We start from the raw sequence: 17,296 nt of genomic DNA, 5'->3' as shown, positions 1-17,296 counted from the left end.
GTGAAGACAACTTTCACATGGTACCTTCACATATATAAAGACATGTTATGTTAGACCGTCTGGTCAATAGACCAAACCATTGAGTTAGGCCTCAATATTTTCATGACAAAATATTGATAATATTTTGAAGAATATGGTTTAAGATGTATAAAATAAAATTTCAATAATTTTTTGATGTTGAATTGATGGAGGAAATGCAATAATTGGATTTATCTTTTTGTCTTTTGAAGTGAATGGCAAAGTTGTAATTCTCTCAGTTCGAAATTGAAACAGTTATTTTCTTATTTTTCTCTCTTAGATAAGATGCATTTGTTGGGTTTTTGAAAATAAAAACCTTATCGTCTTAATTTAAAACTCCATATTGGCAAATTGCATCTCTCTCTCTGGCTCTCTCTCTTTGCCCCAAATTGCACTACAAAGAGCAATAATTGGATTTCTCCTTCTATAGAAATTTACGGGATAGGTCTTTGAGAAATATTTCAACACCAAGTTTTATTCAACATTTTTTTAGTTACATAGGTTTTGGAATCCGATTTTTCGGTGCAGCATGAGAAATTTCAAGGGGAAACAATTACACTCCAGGATTTACATCATTAGTGACCTTGCTCTGAAGATCATCATTTGGATATTTCTCCTAATTATTTTTTAAATTTTGTTGAACGTAAAATTTATAACATTAATATGAATATATATCATCTATAATACATTCATTTGATGCAGGTTTGAAATAATTATGACGAAAAAAAATGTGCTCTACAATTCATGTAGGTAGCGACCATGATATGAATATCAATTGGAAATTTTCGCTATTTCTTTTGAATTTTTATTGAACAGAAGATTATTTATAAAATTCATAAAATTTATATATCTTCTAGAATAATAAAATTTGATTCATAATTCAAAACTTTATAGGGTAACAAAGCACAGTGTCAAAAAATACATATTCGTTTTATAGGATATTCACTCAACTCATCATCATGAAACCAATTATTGCTTATTCTTCAGGTTCTCCTTATTTGGTGATAGCTAATTCATACTTTTTTGTGCATTATTTTGAAAGTTACATGTAAGTAAAGTAGGAAACATTCAGAAATGCTCTAGGGAGATTGAAAATGAAGAATATTTTTTTCACTAATCTTCAACTGGTGGTGATTTTGATCGTGTGAAAGCCTAAATGTAAATAAAAAAACAAAAGGAAATATAAATAACAAGAATAAAATATTTGAATCAGGACATAGTTAAAATATGGGTGTATTAACTATATTGTTATAATTGATTAAATGTTCAAAGTACTCACCATTGAAATAACTTTAGTAATTAAACTTCTTATCGCATATCCTTGAAAATTTGTTTGGTTGAAAATATCTGTGTAGCTGTGAGTATTTGTTTTCACTAAATATGTGAAATTTATGTGTATCCTGTTAGACTTTGGGGGTCAACTGGGTGAAGGGCTTTGGGGGGCTAAAGAAGAGAAGGCTTTGGGGGCTGGGTTGAAGGAGATCAGGCATCATCATTTTTTCGAAGAATTTGGGATTTTAGGAGGACAGAGCTTCACCAGAATTTTACTTTATTGGTATTTTGTTAAGCCTTATTTACAAGAATTTTTTTTGGGGAAATTCACACTAACTTGGTTAGGACTTATCATCACCTCAGTCTTGATATCCCCATATGATATTAAAGACTAGTCTAAGCTGTATAAATAAATTAACTGAATATCTCAATCCTCCATCTCATTCCTTAGATTGGTGGAATGTATTTCATGTAGTTAACTAACTTTGAGAGAAAAAAGTTTAGAGGACATAATTCACATCCCCCAGGACATCCTTAAGCCACTCAAACTAACAATATGTTCATAATATGAGATGAGTCTCAATATATTGCTTCCTAACTTTTTAAACTCAATGGCCATAAACAAGCATTTTAGGTTCATATGTATATCTTATATTGGGCGTTCATGATTTGGTTGGCCACACACACTTTTTATTTCAATTAAGTTTTTTTTTGGGCTAAGTTAGTAAGTGGTTATCAAAACAATATTTGAATGGAAATATATTTTTGAATATTTTTTTTGTTCAATTTGTTCTCCCAGTTGATTGAACCCTTACTTGCATTGTGCTTGTAACAAAAAGTAAAAACATTGTCGTATAAACTATAAGAATTGAACTACAAAGTTATTCATGATTTCTGGTTTATGAGTGACATCAATAAACATTAGTGCATTGTCCATAATTGGATCTTTCAGCTGTTTCTTATGGCGGTGTGAACATCTGCACGTTGACCGATCCAGAGATGTCTGCGATTTAAGTGTTTGGAGATATCATTGAAAATTTCTTAAGAAGTAACTTTCAAGAAAAATGCCGTCTATTTTTTACTTTACATCATCACATCATAAATGACAAGTTACTTGCTCATGCGTCATTTATTTCTCTGTAGCCATGGGCTTACATTTGTTTATCGTAAAAGGGTTTGTATTAGAATATACGTTTTAGACAAGCTATCAAGAAATTATTATACTCTGGAACATATGTTTGACTCATACTTATCAGGGTTATGCATATCTCATTATTCAAAATTAAACAATGCATTTCCGACTACTGCTTATTTTTATGTTCATATTGGTAAGGTTCATGAGGAAGGATCACAGTGTGAACTCACCTTTTCTTTGTCTTCTATATGTTCATCAACTCAACATAGTGGTCATTAATATTAAGTATCTTGAAGAAATTTTTTGAAAGACTGTGATTTTTCTCCACTGCATAGAAATTTCAAATCATTCCCATTTAAATGTTTGGAAATCCTTGAGAATCCTGCCTCAGGTGAAAAAGACAAACTTAATATGATTAAGCTTTCAAGTGAGTTGTCCTCCATTGTTAGATTTTTTCATATGATGGAATTATCTTTATGTATTTATCTCCTTTTGTAGATCAAAACATAAAGATCTAAGTGGTTTATTTAAATTAAGGATATTAAGTAAACCTAAATTGATTCTAATAAAACTATTAAAACAAAATCTATTCTTAATCTAAACTTGCTTTCACTTCTGTGTGAGTGATGCTCTCTTCACGTTCATATCTTCATGGACCTGTACATTTTGCCCGGTGCCTTGGCGTCTTACTCAAACATGAATCAACTAATGAGAAGAGAAGAAATTCACTAACCTTTTGATGAAAACACAATCCTTCATGTCTCCTAAGGCTTTGTTTCTGATGTCGGACGTCGTTGATGGCATCGTCCGATGGATAATTCACCAGGTGAATGTAACTACGTGGATGCGAATGACCTAAGGGGAGTGTACATGCAGGGCCAAGGAGTGGGAATTCCCCAAGTTCTGAGCTCCGGAGCAGGTGACTGATGACGATGATGGTGACTGATGCCGGACGTCGTCAAGACGTCATTCGGACGACATCGAGGGTAGCGGCTCGGTATCGAATCAGGAAGTATATCGGACAATGACGTTAGACGTCGTCCGATAATGCTAATGGACAGGTATGGATGATGACGTGGATGCGAGAAATCCTACATGTCGTACGTACGAGTGCCGAGATGCGGAGATGCCGTTCCAGAAATTGACGGGGTCGCTATGGGTGAGGCCAAATGGACCTCCCGAACCTCGCCCGAGAGGGTCGAGGGCGAGTACGTCACCGAAGGGAAATATCCCGCTAATATGCTCCCACTCGTCGGGCTCGCCCGACTCGTACCAGGCAGGTAAGACTCTCGTTGAATTCATCATTTTCTCAACCTGTCTCACTCTCACCTACGTCTTAGCCGAGCGCGGAGGAGGCAAATCGAAAGTGCACTGAAGAAAGTAAAAGATGTGAAGAGTAGCAGAATTGGGGTACCTTTCGTCGCGCTGGCGACGGATATCTCGTATCAATGAGATCCGGAGAAAAGCAGGTAGGTTGAGGGCGCCATCGTCGGACTGTTGGGGGGGGGGGGGGAAGGAAGGACTACTTGCGAGGCGCGGAGTTGGAGCTTCGGCGCAGTGCTGGTGATGCGGTGCGCAGGCGGGCGTGGCGCGCGGCGGGGCAACGTGCAGGCAGACGCGGCGCAGGCGGCGCAGCGCACTGGCGTGCGCAGTGCAAGCGCGCGAGGGGCGGACGGCGCGGCGCGCGAGCAGGCGCGGCGCGCTAGTGAGTACAGCGCGTGGACGGGCGGCACACCGAGCATGGGCATGGCGCGAGACGATGTCGGGCATGGCCTGAAGGCGCAGGCGTGGTCGGAGTAGTGCGAGGCGCGACCCGGGCCACTCAGGTTGCGGCGCGCTGGCGGGCACACCGAGTCGGCACGGGCGAGACAAGGTAGCGCCCGGCACGATCAGGAGGCGGGGATGGGTCGAGGCTGCGCAGAGTGCGGCTGGGACGACCCAGGACGCGGCGAGACGGTGGGCACAGCGAGTCGGCAAGGGGACGAAGCAGGGTCGTGCCGGTCGTGACCAGACGGCGAGGGCGCGGCCGAGGCAACGCAGAGGGCGGCCGGAGACACCGGGCGTGGCGCACAACGGCCGGGCACGCCGGGATGGCGCGAGATGCGGTGGGGCAGCAGCGAGCGCGGCCTGCAGACACGCGCGGAGCTGAGGAAGCGAAGAGGAAACGCGGCGGGCGGCGGCGACGTGGCGACGGCGGTGGACGGCGGCGCGACGGTGCTCTGGCGGGAGGACGGCGGGGCCGGCGACTTTCTCCCTTTCGTCTCTTCTCTCCTTCTTCTTCCCCTTCTTCCTTCTTCTTCTTCCTTCTTCTTCTTCTTCTTCTTCTTTCTTCTTCTTCTTCTTCTTTCTTCTTCTTCTTCTTTCTTCTTCTTCCTCTTCTCATAAACGTGAGCGACTCTCTGAATTCTCAAACGTTATAAATTCCAAAGAAAATCAAGAGTAAGTCTGGGGGGGCGCCCACCCCTCCTTATATAGGAAGGATGAAAATGGGCCCCCTTAAACAACTAAGGGAAAGAAGAAAGGAAAGAAAATAAGAGGGCTTGTAAGGCCCATTAAGGTGGGTGGGAGGGGAAGATATCCTCATATGGGTTCTTCCACTTGCTACAACGACAAACGATAAAGACGAAAAACAAAGACAGGAAAATAAGAAACAAGTAGACGATCCGAAGGTGGCGTGTCATCACGCCGTATATCTGAATCCGGGGCTGCGCGTCGAGGCTGCTGCTCGTCGTGTCGGCTGGACACGTGTCGGTGGCGGGCTCGATGACGATGCTGGCTCCTCGCGTGACGACCCTGAGGTGTCAGACGGTGCCGCGCCATCAGTGACCTTCTGACCCTCCTCGGAGTGACGACGTCGACTATGGCACATAACAGAATAATTCCGTAGGGGCTCACACGTAATGGACAGGCTCGGCCCGTGCCTAGGTAGACTTTCAACTCATTGTTTTTCAATATTCTCTCACCTAATCTAGCCCGAGCTCGGTGGAGTGCAGTCGAAAATATAACTGACGAGTGAAGGGGAACGGCATACCTCCTTGGTGGCGGCGTCCATCGTCGGTGTTTGCATTAGTGCGTGAGACAATCGAGCAAGTCGGCTGGAGCGTGACGGAGGAGAACACAGTGTAGCTTGACAGGCGGCGTGGTCACGGCGCTGGAGCAGGGTGTTGGAGACACTCGTGGACGAGGAGGAGAAAGAGTAGCATCAAGACGACTACGACAGGAGTGCCGATGCAAGCGACAACTGTGTTAGCTGCCGGTAGCGGGTGTAGTGCCCCGGGGTGGCACAATGCATGATACAATAGCCGACGCGGCCACAATGACGTCCGGGTGGGCTGAGTGTAGCAGCGTGGTAACCACATGCACTGGCTCCTCCAATGGTTCGTGTGACCAACATGCAAATGGGCAACGGGGGCGTATCTATAGTAGTGCCACCCAAGGAGTCTAGGAGGCCGAAGACACCCAGCAGGGTGACCGCGACCGATTGTTGCACTACAGAGTGTTCACACGGCGACCTAGGGTGGTGGACGGTGGCATGTTCACACGGCACCACAAGGAGGTGGAGGCGGTCTGCTGCACAATACCGGGCCTTGAGAATCACTGGCACAGACGCCTAAAGAGTTAAACCACTGGCGTGGTCCAGGAGTCGCCTAGGAAGCCGTATCGTTCGATCGTGACGTCGAGCAAATGTCCGACTGTCGGCGACCAACACGAGCGTCCTGGGCATATCTATTCCGGTGTCATAGTTGACCAGCGACCGTGCCTATGTGGCCTCACAAACCCTCTTGCCGAACAGGTGACTGGTAGCTGGGTCGTCTAGTGTCAATCGGCAACATATTTACTCTACGGCGCAGCCTTTGGCGGTGCAAGTTGCGAATATTGATGATGTGCGACGGTCGGGTATCTGGCGATGGTTCGACGGCCGTGGGCGGAAGGAAGGGCATGCGGGACGGCCGTAGTGATTTTCCACTCGACCACTTTTCCTTGTCTTCTTCTCCTCTTCCTTCATCCCTTCTTCCTCTTCCTCCTCTCCTTCTCCTTCCTCTTTTCTTCTCTCGTGAGATCTAGAAACTGACTCAAAATAACTTCCACAAATTCCAAATCTAGTATGAACGTGGCGCCCATCATGGCCTTAAATAGGGCCATGATGGGCCCCTTACAATGGGTCCAACAAGGGGGATTCCAATAAGAGACCCCCCTTTTTACGAAACAAATGAATAAAATAATAGATAAAACGACGTGAAATTAAAACGATAAGAACAGATACAAAAACACGGTGATACGGACGTGTCACGATGAGTAGGGTGCACTCGTGGTGACGAACACAAAAAACAGAAATTAAAATGACTGAAAATAGATACTTAAAATGTGAACACTTGCGCAAATGTGCTCTACTAGGAGTATTTAAACTCGGGCGTCTTCACGGATGCTTTGGCATGCCGGTCGGGCTGGACATAGACGGGCGGTGATGCTGATGATGACGATGATGGCTCCGATGATGTTTCATTGACGTCATTTGGGCGTGCTCCATCAGTTTCACTCCCGCTAGCCATTTTCTGAAGCTGCACGAAAATGAAAGAACTGGATGCTTTGAAAACTCTTTTCTTTCACAACTTTTCCAAATTTTGGGTACATAACAAAATATAAATGTCAAAATTACTTCAAGGCCTTTTTATAGGCGGTCTGTAGGTCAGAAAATAGGTAGTTATCAAAGGAAACTACCAAAAAATTTTGAGTAAAAAAACCTCCGGGTCAACAGTTATGGCCCTTTGAGAAATGCCCCTTTTTAGGATTTTTTGATTTTTTTTAATGATTTTTATGGCATTTAATCACTTTTTTTTATCAGAACGATTCTCAGCCGTCGGATCATCCAATCATCATGATCGGGATCATTTTTCACCATTGGATCTCTTCTTTAAAGTCGGGTTGCTTATTGGCCGTCAAATCTGAGTCCATAATAATCGGATTGCTCGTGGACCGTCCGATCAATGCTCCCTTGGACCACTGGATCTCTTCTTTTAAATCGGGTTCTTTTTTGGCTGTTGGCTCTGGTTGCTTTACAGTCAGATCGCTCGTGGACCATCCGATCGATGCACCTTTGACCTGCAGAAAAAGACAAAAGAAGAGGAGGTACGCTTACCTTTTAAACAAATAGCCAGGTTAATCCCATAAGGGAAAATTTTAGAATACTTTTGATTATAAATTTAAGGCATATGTAATCCATTAAAACTCCTCATTTGCGCCCCTTGCTCCTCAAGCACATCTATATGTGTGCGCCCACGTGTTCCCATCAGCGCTACTTTGTTCCCTTTGGGCGATTCATGGGCCTCCTTTTGCGAATTGAACCTAAGAAAATGTTCAAAAAAATTCATGTAAATTCCAAAAATTCAAAATTAAATATCTTTGATTTATTCATCCTTTTCACACGAATTTTTCACCAAATTTTATTGTTTAAAATTCTATTTTCCATTAAAATAATGTTAAAGATCAAATTAATTAAAATTAATTAAAAAATAATTATTGTTGTATATTTAGGAAATTTTAGACAATAAAATGATAATATGGAATATAACTTATCAATTTAGCCCAAGAAATGCATGAATTGTCATACATAAACATGTATTAATTGCATAGTGGCATGATAATAGTAAAAATTATGACCTAAGAACTGAAACTATCTAAGACAGAGAGTATAAGTATAGATACATCTAAGTATACTTTAGCTTGAGTTATACAAAAATAATTTGGTCTCATCCTAGATTGTTAAGTAATACCCTCCTAGGCGGTGAAATTGTGGCATAAATGAGTAGTCGACAAAAATTGCTGTAACTTTTGCTACAAGACTAATTTTTTAGTATCGTTTGATGTCTTGGAAAGCTTGAAGTGTAGGATATCTTATGGAAAAATGTTGAGAAAATTCAAATCAAACATTTAGGGGATCACACGAACCTTGTTGTCACTTCCCCTAAAAGGCAAGTGGTGTTCTTTTTCCTAGAATCTCCATCACCCATGAACTCTTTCTCACACACTCTTGCAGAATAGAAGTTCATCAAAGAAATCTCATGCACTAGGCCTCGAAAAATAAGTTGGGAGCAGAAATCCTAGATGAGATACAAATAGAGGGGAGAAGAGAATAATTAGAAGTGCCCAAACTCTCCCAGCCATTGGATTTAATTCCAATGGATTGGAGGGCTAGGATTCCTTGATTTCCAGCCTGGACCCACGTGCCCTCCTTTTGATTTGAAAATAGACCTTTTAAATTCAAATTGTGGGTTAGTTCCACAATTGTCGCCTTAGTTGCCTTGGTCTTTAAGGAGTTTCATACAACCCTAAATTCGGTGTTTAATTCAAGTAATTAGCATAATTTTATCCATTCAAAGAGTTTAAAATGGTGCTTTTATCATACATTTACATCTTAATTACTTTCCCAATTGAACTCTGATGTTTCCCTAATTTTATGTTAGTTTATGAATTTTATAGAATTTATTTAAGCTTGGAATAACTATTTTTAAAGTAAATGGCAGGTATAAAAATTAATTTTAATGTTAATTAATGTAGGGATGAACTAATGAGTTTTATAGATTTTTTCATGAATTTTATTGGATTTGTTGGGAATTTTTTCGAGGAAGAAATGCTTTTTAAATAGAAAATATAATTATAATAAAAATGTGAGTTTAAAATAATATCTAAATTCAGAAGGACTATTGTTGAATTGTGGTCTCAAATATGCCTTTAAAACAGCTCTTGGTCATGCATTGCAGCCGTAGAAATCTAAACCTAAGAAATCAAGATCTTAGGTTTCAATGAATTAATTGAATTTTTTCTATGATTTTTGTACGGTATTTTTTAGGAAATGTGGAAGAAACAAAAAGCAGAGGAGCATATGTACAAATAATTTTGGGTCGTATCTGCTTGCACGCGTGTATTAAATCAGGGACTTTTGCGCAAAACACTAAGATCTTGATTTTGTGGGGACACGTGGCCTGATCTTATTCGTCGAAACAGAATCTGAGGTATTGAATAGGTCAAGAGAAATATTTCTCCTGGGCGATAAGTGCATCGCTTGTGCTGCACATACACGGGAGGTGATGTGGCAGCTTCTGATTGGGCGGTGCATGTAAAAATGCACAAGTGCATGTACAATGTAGATCTGTTTTTTTTCATATTTCATCCAGGGGTACGTGGCGCGCCAAGAGAGGAGGCATGAAAATGCCTTTAAAATTTTCCAGCTAATCAGAGATTTAACATGACATAGAGTGTAACGTAGGAAATATTACATTGTGTTTAGGAGATAGCTGTTAGTGAATTTGGATATCCAAATTCCCCCCAAAACAACCAAAATTAAAATTTGTTCTTAATCTGTCTACTTGACTCCTTTGATCCTTTTTTTGGATCAAATAAGTCAACTTAGAGATCCCTAATTCCTCTACTCTTCCCATCTCTTCTACCCCTAATTAAGTTAATTAGGTTAATTTGATCTTCAATGAAGATTGAATTAACCCTAATTAGTGTTAGATAATTCAATTGGATAAGTAATTGAACTACCTTACTAGCTTCCCTTGGACTATACGCATACTTATCAATATACCTTTTTAAGTTAGGGTTTTCTAAATTTTATTATTTAAGCTAAAATGAACAACGACAAAGGATTTCAATTGTGTAATTTACCCCTTTTTTGCTTATTATGGTTTAAATGGACTTCTAGAATGAGCTTCTTGCGTATTGGACCTCTTATTATATATTAGATTTCTACTTTCCTCCCATTTGTATCTCAAATTCACCACTGTATATACCTAAGCCCTGTTTATCAAATAAAACTCCAAGAAGATGTGAGAAATCCATTTGACTCTAAAGAGTCAATTGGGATTAGCCTCAAAAATCAATAAAATATATAAAAATGGAGATTAGGAAAATAAATAAGAAATTTCATATTTTATCCTTAAATGGTAAATAATGCTAGTGAAAATCTAAAAATATGTGGTAAAAAATAAGCCTAAAAGCATAATTTTAGTTATCTAAATTGACGTTGTCAGATGTTCCCACATATGTCCTTATAAAAGAATTCATAATATGGATATATTTATCTGGAATTTTCATTATTTGAGACTAATACATTCAGTATTCAGCATACTAGTTTGATACCAGAGTAGGTGAGGTTGAATAAAGTAGTGGATGAAGCGTTTGAATTTTTGGTGTGTCTCACATTCACTCTCAACATGATTATATTTAAATATTATGAGGGGTTTTGACCTAGATTTTTCCTAAATATATACCAACGTATTGATTTTCTTAAGATAAGTATGCCCTATGAATTAGGCATTGGCGCTCCAATTGGTAAATCTAAGGAGTCATATGTTTGTCTAGGGTAACACCAATCATGTTTTATAGAGATGTAATAATCAAGTGGGAGATAATTACTTTGTCAAACTGTTTCTCAATTTCTTTTATATTTACGTCAAATAATCCTATTATTTACTAAATTTAGTCATTTAAATATTAGATGCACCAAATCATTTATGTTTTGAAGGCATTTTATTTTCACTATTTCCCATATTTTTCGCATAATTTAACATAAAATAAAAACATTTGGCCCAAAGAATTATAGAATAAATTCTGAATTTATCTAAATAAATCTAGAGTAGCTAGGAATAGACATATTAACCATTGACCAGTGTATATTTTTCTGTTCGTTAGAATATGTATGTAGTTGAAGAAATCTAATCCCAAGTTTAGAGTCATAGTAATATTATTGATTGTAAATGTTTATCGAAAATATGGATTGCATACTAATGGAATACGTTTTCTTGGAATTATTTTGAATGTTTTCTGAAATTTATATGAAGTAAAATACCATTCTTAAAGTGAAACAGATTTATTTTATACATTTAAAAATATACCATGAATTTTAGGGATAGGTACTGTACTAGATTAATGTATAAAAATAACTGAGAAAATCATAGAAATTAATATCAGTTTTCTGCTGAGAAGGATAAACTTTCAAAGGTATGTACCTGATATGTCTACCCTTAAAAAAAATATACTAAAATATTGTCATGAATTTTGATTACAAATTATTCAATCATAAATATTAGAAAATATGTTCACATAGGATCCTCGGCTAATTATACAGGTTCCTGAGAATAAATTAAGCCAAGGCCCTAGTTGTTTCAAACAGAATGAAACGTCTTTAATTCCAGAATTAATAATGATGGAAGCTATAAAAAATTAAGAATAAAGAAAATTAGGTCCAAACCAATTGTGCGATTATATCTATTTATGATATCTAAATAGTAAATATATACACAAATCTTGAATACAAAAATATTCAGCATATTTTACAGGTAAATAGAGATAACTGCATAATTCATTTTGAACACAGTTTTGTCTCCTGCAATCACATGCTCCGAGAGTGCAAAATGTCTTTAAAAGAAGGAAATCACAAAAATACTACTTAGTTTATTAATCATTGTGACATGGCGACCTGTTGCTGTACACCACATCATTAGATTTTTATTTTCATATTCTCTAATTAATGATACGCTGAAGCATGTCATTCATGTCAGAAAAGGGGGATATTTCCCAATTATTGCCTAATATGGGGTGCATTTCCATATGCCACAACATCATTATTCTCTATTTTTAGTCAATTCTAAAGGTACACGTGCGTCCTGCGTGTGCATCCACAATTTTTGACTTTACAATCAGAATTTTTCTATTTTATATGCTATTTGAATTTCATTCATTCTAATGTAAATCATGCCTTTTTATTGAGCCACTTCATCTCTTTGAAATTTTTTTTAACAGACTTGTCAATGAATGGTGGCACATTATGGCATTGGGATTCACAATGCCATGATTTTACTTTTTTGCATTGATTAGTGCAGCAAATCTTGTCGACATTTTTGATTGGGTGCCATTTGATAAAATCAAATTGCACAACATGGTGGGTGCAATTTTAGGCCAAATTACATTAATATATTTTTATAAAATATAAGATATACATATGTTCACATAAAAATTATTTTCTCCATGAGAATAATTTCAAAAAAACCATAAAACATATTTTTAATCATAAATAGAATTTCTTTGATAATGTGATGATAAGAAAATTCCTAAAATACCATTAAATCCATAAAAATAGAAAATCACTCTAAAAATATATTTGATCATTCAAAGCATGCTAACACAAATGCAAAAATATTTAAATATAACATAAACGCCCCATTAATTTGCATGTCATCAATCTTTCTGTTCAACCTAATGAGAAACAACAATTTACAATTGAAAATATCATTTAAAATAATTTTGAAAACTTACTTTACTTTTCATTCATATTTATCAATGTTCTAGTGAACAGAAAGCCTCTATTGATATAAGTAAATGTTCGATTAAAAATCATTCATCTGCTTTTCAATTGTGCTTCCAAAACATTTGCAATTTTATATAGTTTTTCTTGGAATTAAATCCATTTAAATAGAAAAAAAGGCTCGTGATGGGCCACATCTGTGCCCTTGTGGTTCAAGGGTATCTGTGCCCATGTGGTTCAGGGATAGACCACAAATGGCCCACACATTTTCAGGGCAAGATGGATATTTGTTTGCCCCATTAAAACTCTTCAAACCAATATCCAGTTTGGATATTATAAATCCAGTTTGGGACTAATTGATTATGATTTTTTTTTCTAGATATACATAGTAAAATGGGGAGAATTCAATGTTTTATATTAACTCACGAGCTTGGATCTAATATACCTAAAAACTTGAGGATCGACTTTCTTGAATTTGTGGACTTATATCTTTGTTTGTAAAAAAATCAGGTGACTGCGGCTGAATTTTGGATTTATCCATTTTTGAATTGACACATGGTTTCAACTGATGCATCAGATAAGTATCTAATGGTCCAGACTTGTTTTGATGAGGCAAAAAATATGGGCCGCATGATGTGCACAAGACAACTAGTTTCTTTTCATGATTCATCACCATCTTGATCGTCAAACTTTGCTTAAACAAAGGGATGACTAAGAAATCTTGAGTATATATGAATCTATTTATCCTTCTCATCATGACAAACCTACCTAAGAACCTCAATAGAATGCAACTGTCATAATTGTTCTTTCATCATACTTTTGGTGATCTACATTTTTGACTTGGTGATGTTCTTCTTGGTGCAAAACTCTCATCAAATTATTAAAAGATGAAGAACCATTGAAACCAAGGTGGAAGTCCCAAAAAGTAATTAATGACCTTTGAACTTGATTTAAGGCCTAATTTTGGGGATTCTAGGTTAGAAAATTTTATTCCCTGTGGCTTTTTGTTAAGATAGATTTAATTTCATTATTTGATTAGAGACTTTTGGTGAATTTGAATAAACAGCCCCACCATTTATCCCCAAAGTTAAGTTCATCCATTGATTTATCCTCTCTTTATTAGCGTTGGTGGAACGTGATGCTTTTCCAATTTCTTTTTCTGTGGACATAAAATTCATGTATTTCTGTTGAGGTTTGATCCCCTCATTCATTATTTGACTCCAACATTGTTATGCAAATCATAATTGTCTCATAATAAGCCTTCAATTTTACTAGGTTTTCTCCCTTGGAATCCTCAATAACTAAGCTACTTACACCTTTTAACCCATCCTATTATAATATCATTTGCTGGGCCAATTTCTTGACTTTGAAATTATTCATAAATCAATTCATTTTCTAAGCATTGATTGGGAAAATTCATAGTAATTCCATAAATTCTCTGAATAATCTCATCATGTTATTATAATGATCATTTATTTATTATTATAAATCTTTTATTTGTTTATTTTTTAAAAATTAAATTTCTGTAAAATCTCCTTTCACCTAAAGTCAACATGTAGTGTAGTGTCAATAATTGACTATCCCATGCCTTTATCATTATATATTTGTAAAAATACTCACTAATAATTTAGCATCCTAATAAAAATATTTAAAATTTCTCTCTAAAAATTTAGTGAGTTCACTTGGTAAATAGATTTGGATGAGTTGATTTTGTCTCTAACTCTCCTGGGATTTGTAATCTTATTTTAGCACTTTTTAATCTTTGGATTACTAAATTTATTCTGTGAAATTACATATTTTTTCTAATAATTCTAAATTATTTATTCATTTTAGTTTATCTAAGGTCGGGTAAACAGTTTTAAAAGTTAAGCCTTTTTCTCAGGATTTGACTGGTATTCATCATCATCAAGAATACATATTATTGAGTTTGTAAATCATGTGGGAGAATTAATATCTTTTGAGTTTGTAAATCATGTGTGAGAATTAATATCTTATTTTCATTATTTAAATTATTTTATTGGTTGGAAGACATGTAATTTATTATTATTTAAACTTTGTCATATTAATCCTATATTTAATTAGATTTACGTCAATGACATTTAAATTGTGACAATTTTTGTGAAATCAAAAATTTATGAAACCATTGGAAGATACATTTTCTAGTTGAGATCTAAGACTTGCAAAATATTTTTTTGGAATCTTGTTGGTTCCACATTAATAAAAATACATTTTTTCTCAATGCATATGTCTCTTCTTTATTTTAATGCATTGTTATGAAAAAACTGTAAATTAGTATCGTTTCTATTTTTGTTATCCTATTTTTTACTAAAAATAGTGACTTATTTGATGAGTCTGAGTACAATGTTATAATGGGATCACTTCAATATATCATAATTACAAGGCCTAGCACAAGATACACATCTAAACATAGATATTTGGAAAGCACTGAAAACCTTCAGCACTTTCTAGAAAGAAATATAATTCCTGGTCTTCCTATACCAAGTACATAAATTTATCTTTCAATCATTGTTTCAGATTGAGTAGCATATATCAATAATAAAAGCTTAGGACAAACATACACATATTCTGCATTCAAGAAAAAATTATCCCCTGGAGCTCTAGAAAGCAACTCATAGTAGTGATATCAATTTTAGAGGCTCAATACAAATCATGTGCTAGGGATCTTCCGTCCCGATAGCAACATTGGATTACGGTATCAAGACGGACGATGTATTAGAGACCTGAAATCAAATTTTCGGTATCCATTTTTTTGATATCCGGGTATTGGATATTGGTTGCTACAGTGTCGATATCCGATATCGGTATCTGTCTCGATGTCGTCATCCGCCTCTGTCTCTCGGGGAGGATGATGATGTCCGATATTGGAGTTGGATATCGGATTTCGATATCCAATGTGGAAGTGTTGTTAAAAATAAAATTTAATCATCGTAGTCGTCATCATGCAATGGTTTGGAGAGAAATTACATGGGCCAGCGGGTAAGCAGAGGGCTTTTCAAGTTATTTAGTAGGTCGTTTAATATATACATCCCACTATTTTTGTTTTCTTCCATATGGGATAATAGGATTCAGAATTACAAGGAATTATGAATATTACCTTAGAAGAATAGAAAGAGATAAATGTGAAAAAGAACGACCATGGTAACTTGGGGATCTATGACAGGTACAATACCTCGTGTCGAGAGCTACTTTCTCGAATATCAACACAGGGAACCAGGATAAGAGGACTTCCAGGGCTTGATCTATGGCTGCATCAACATAGCATGAGGGACGAGTTTATGAACGGGTTACGATGTCAATTCAAATTCATGTTACGAAGTCAATGAAGATTTAGATGCAGATTATCCAACGGATAAGAAAAGTTTCAAAACAAGTAAAAGAGCTTCTGCGGTTACGATGAAGTGGCAAAGTAAGGTTATGAGGTTACGATGAAAAGGGGTGAGTTTACGAGCAGGATAACAATGTTACAAAGTCACAGCAGTTCTGAAAGAAATAAACATGGATAAGTCATTTTTCCAGATGGTAAGTTGGGAGGCTGTTGAAGAGTGGTCCAAAAACTTATGATGTCACGGATGGAGAGGGATTCAAACCCCTTGTGTTCCTAGAAATACTTTGGTTTTCAAGACCGACTCATTCAACCACTCAGACATTCATCCCTTCGCGCTTTTCCCAATGTTAACCTATGAATCCTGTTATCCCATATAGAATAAAACAAAAATATTGATCTGTATATATTACACGAGGTAGTGATATATTAAATATATTACGCATTCAATGAGGTAATAATATAGTAATGATTTATTAAATCATTTAATATATATCCTACCTCGCTTAATAAATACAGCTCAAAATTACTATTTTCTTCCATATGGGACAATAGGATTCTGAGTTTTGTCGTAAATCGCCGATTGGGTTGGTCCGACCAAGAAAGGCATGGGAGTAGATAGGTTCCGAAGGTTATCCAAATTATCTTTCAGAAAACCTCACAACACACTAATATATAATAGTCTAATATTCATGATACTCCGAATACTATTATCCCATATGGAATAAAACAAAAAGTTTGAGCTGTACATATTAAAATGATGGTCAACATTGATTTTTTTTGTTTATACTGGATATCGATATCCGCATAATGGTTCAAATATCCTGATATCAAAATTTGATATACTGTATCCGATAGCCATCTTGTCCTTACCCATTTGATATCTGTCTCTGATATCCGTTTTCACCTGTCGGACGGATATTGTCCAATATCTAATATCAGACACCATCTCGTTTTTTTCGGATATCAGATATCGAATGTCCAATACTGGTTATCAGACGGATATCAGGCGGAAAATCCATATCATGTGCTATTACAGCCTCTCAAAATAACATGATTTAATATTTCCTAAGAAAGTTAAAATCCTAGTCCACACACTGCATATTCTATGGTGTGATGAAATTTGTGCACCACAAGTAGCAGAGGGAATAATATTTCATCAAATAATATACAATATTATTTTTTCATGAAAATGTCAGAATGAAGAAACTCTACATCAGATTTA

Source organism: Wolffia australiana, chromosome 14 (assembly GCF_029677425.1).
Source record: "Wolffia australiana isolate 7733 chromosome 14, ASM2967742v1".
NCBI lineage: Eukaryota > Viridiplantae > Streptophyta > Magnoliopsida > Alismatales > Araceae > Wolffia > Wolffia australiana.
Note: the sequence above shows the minus strand (reverse complement) of the source record.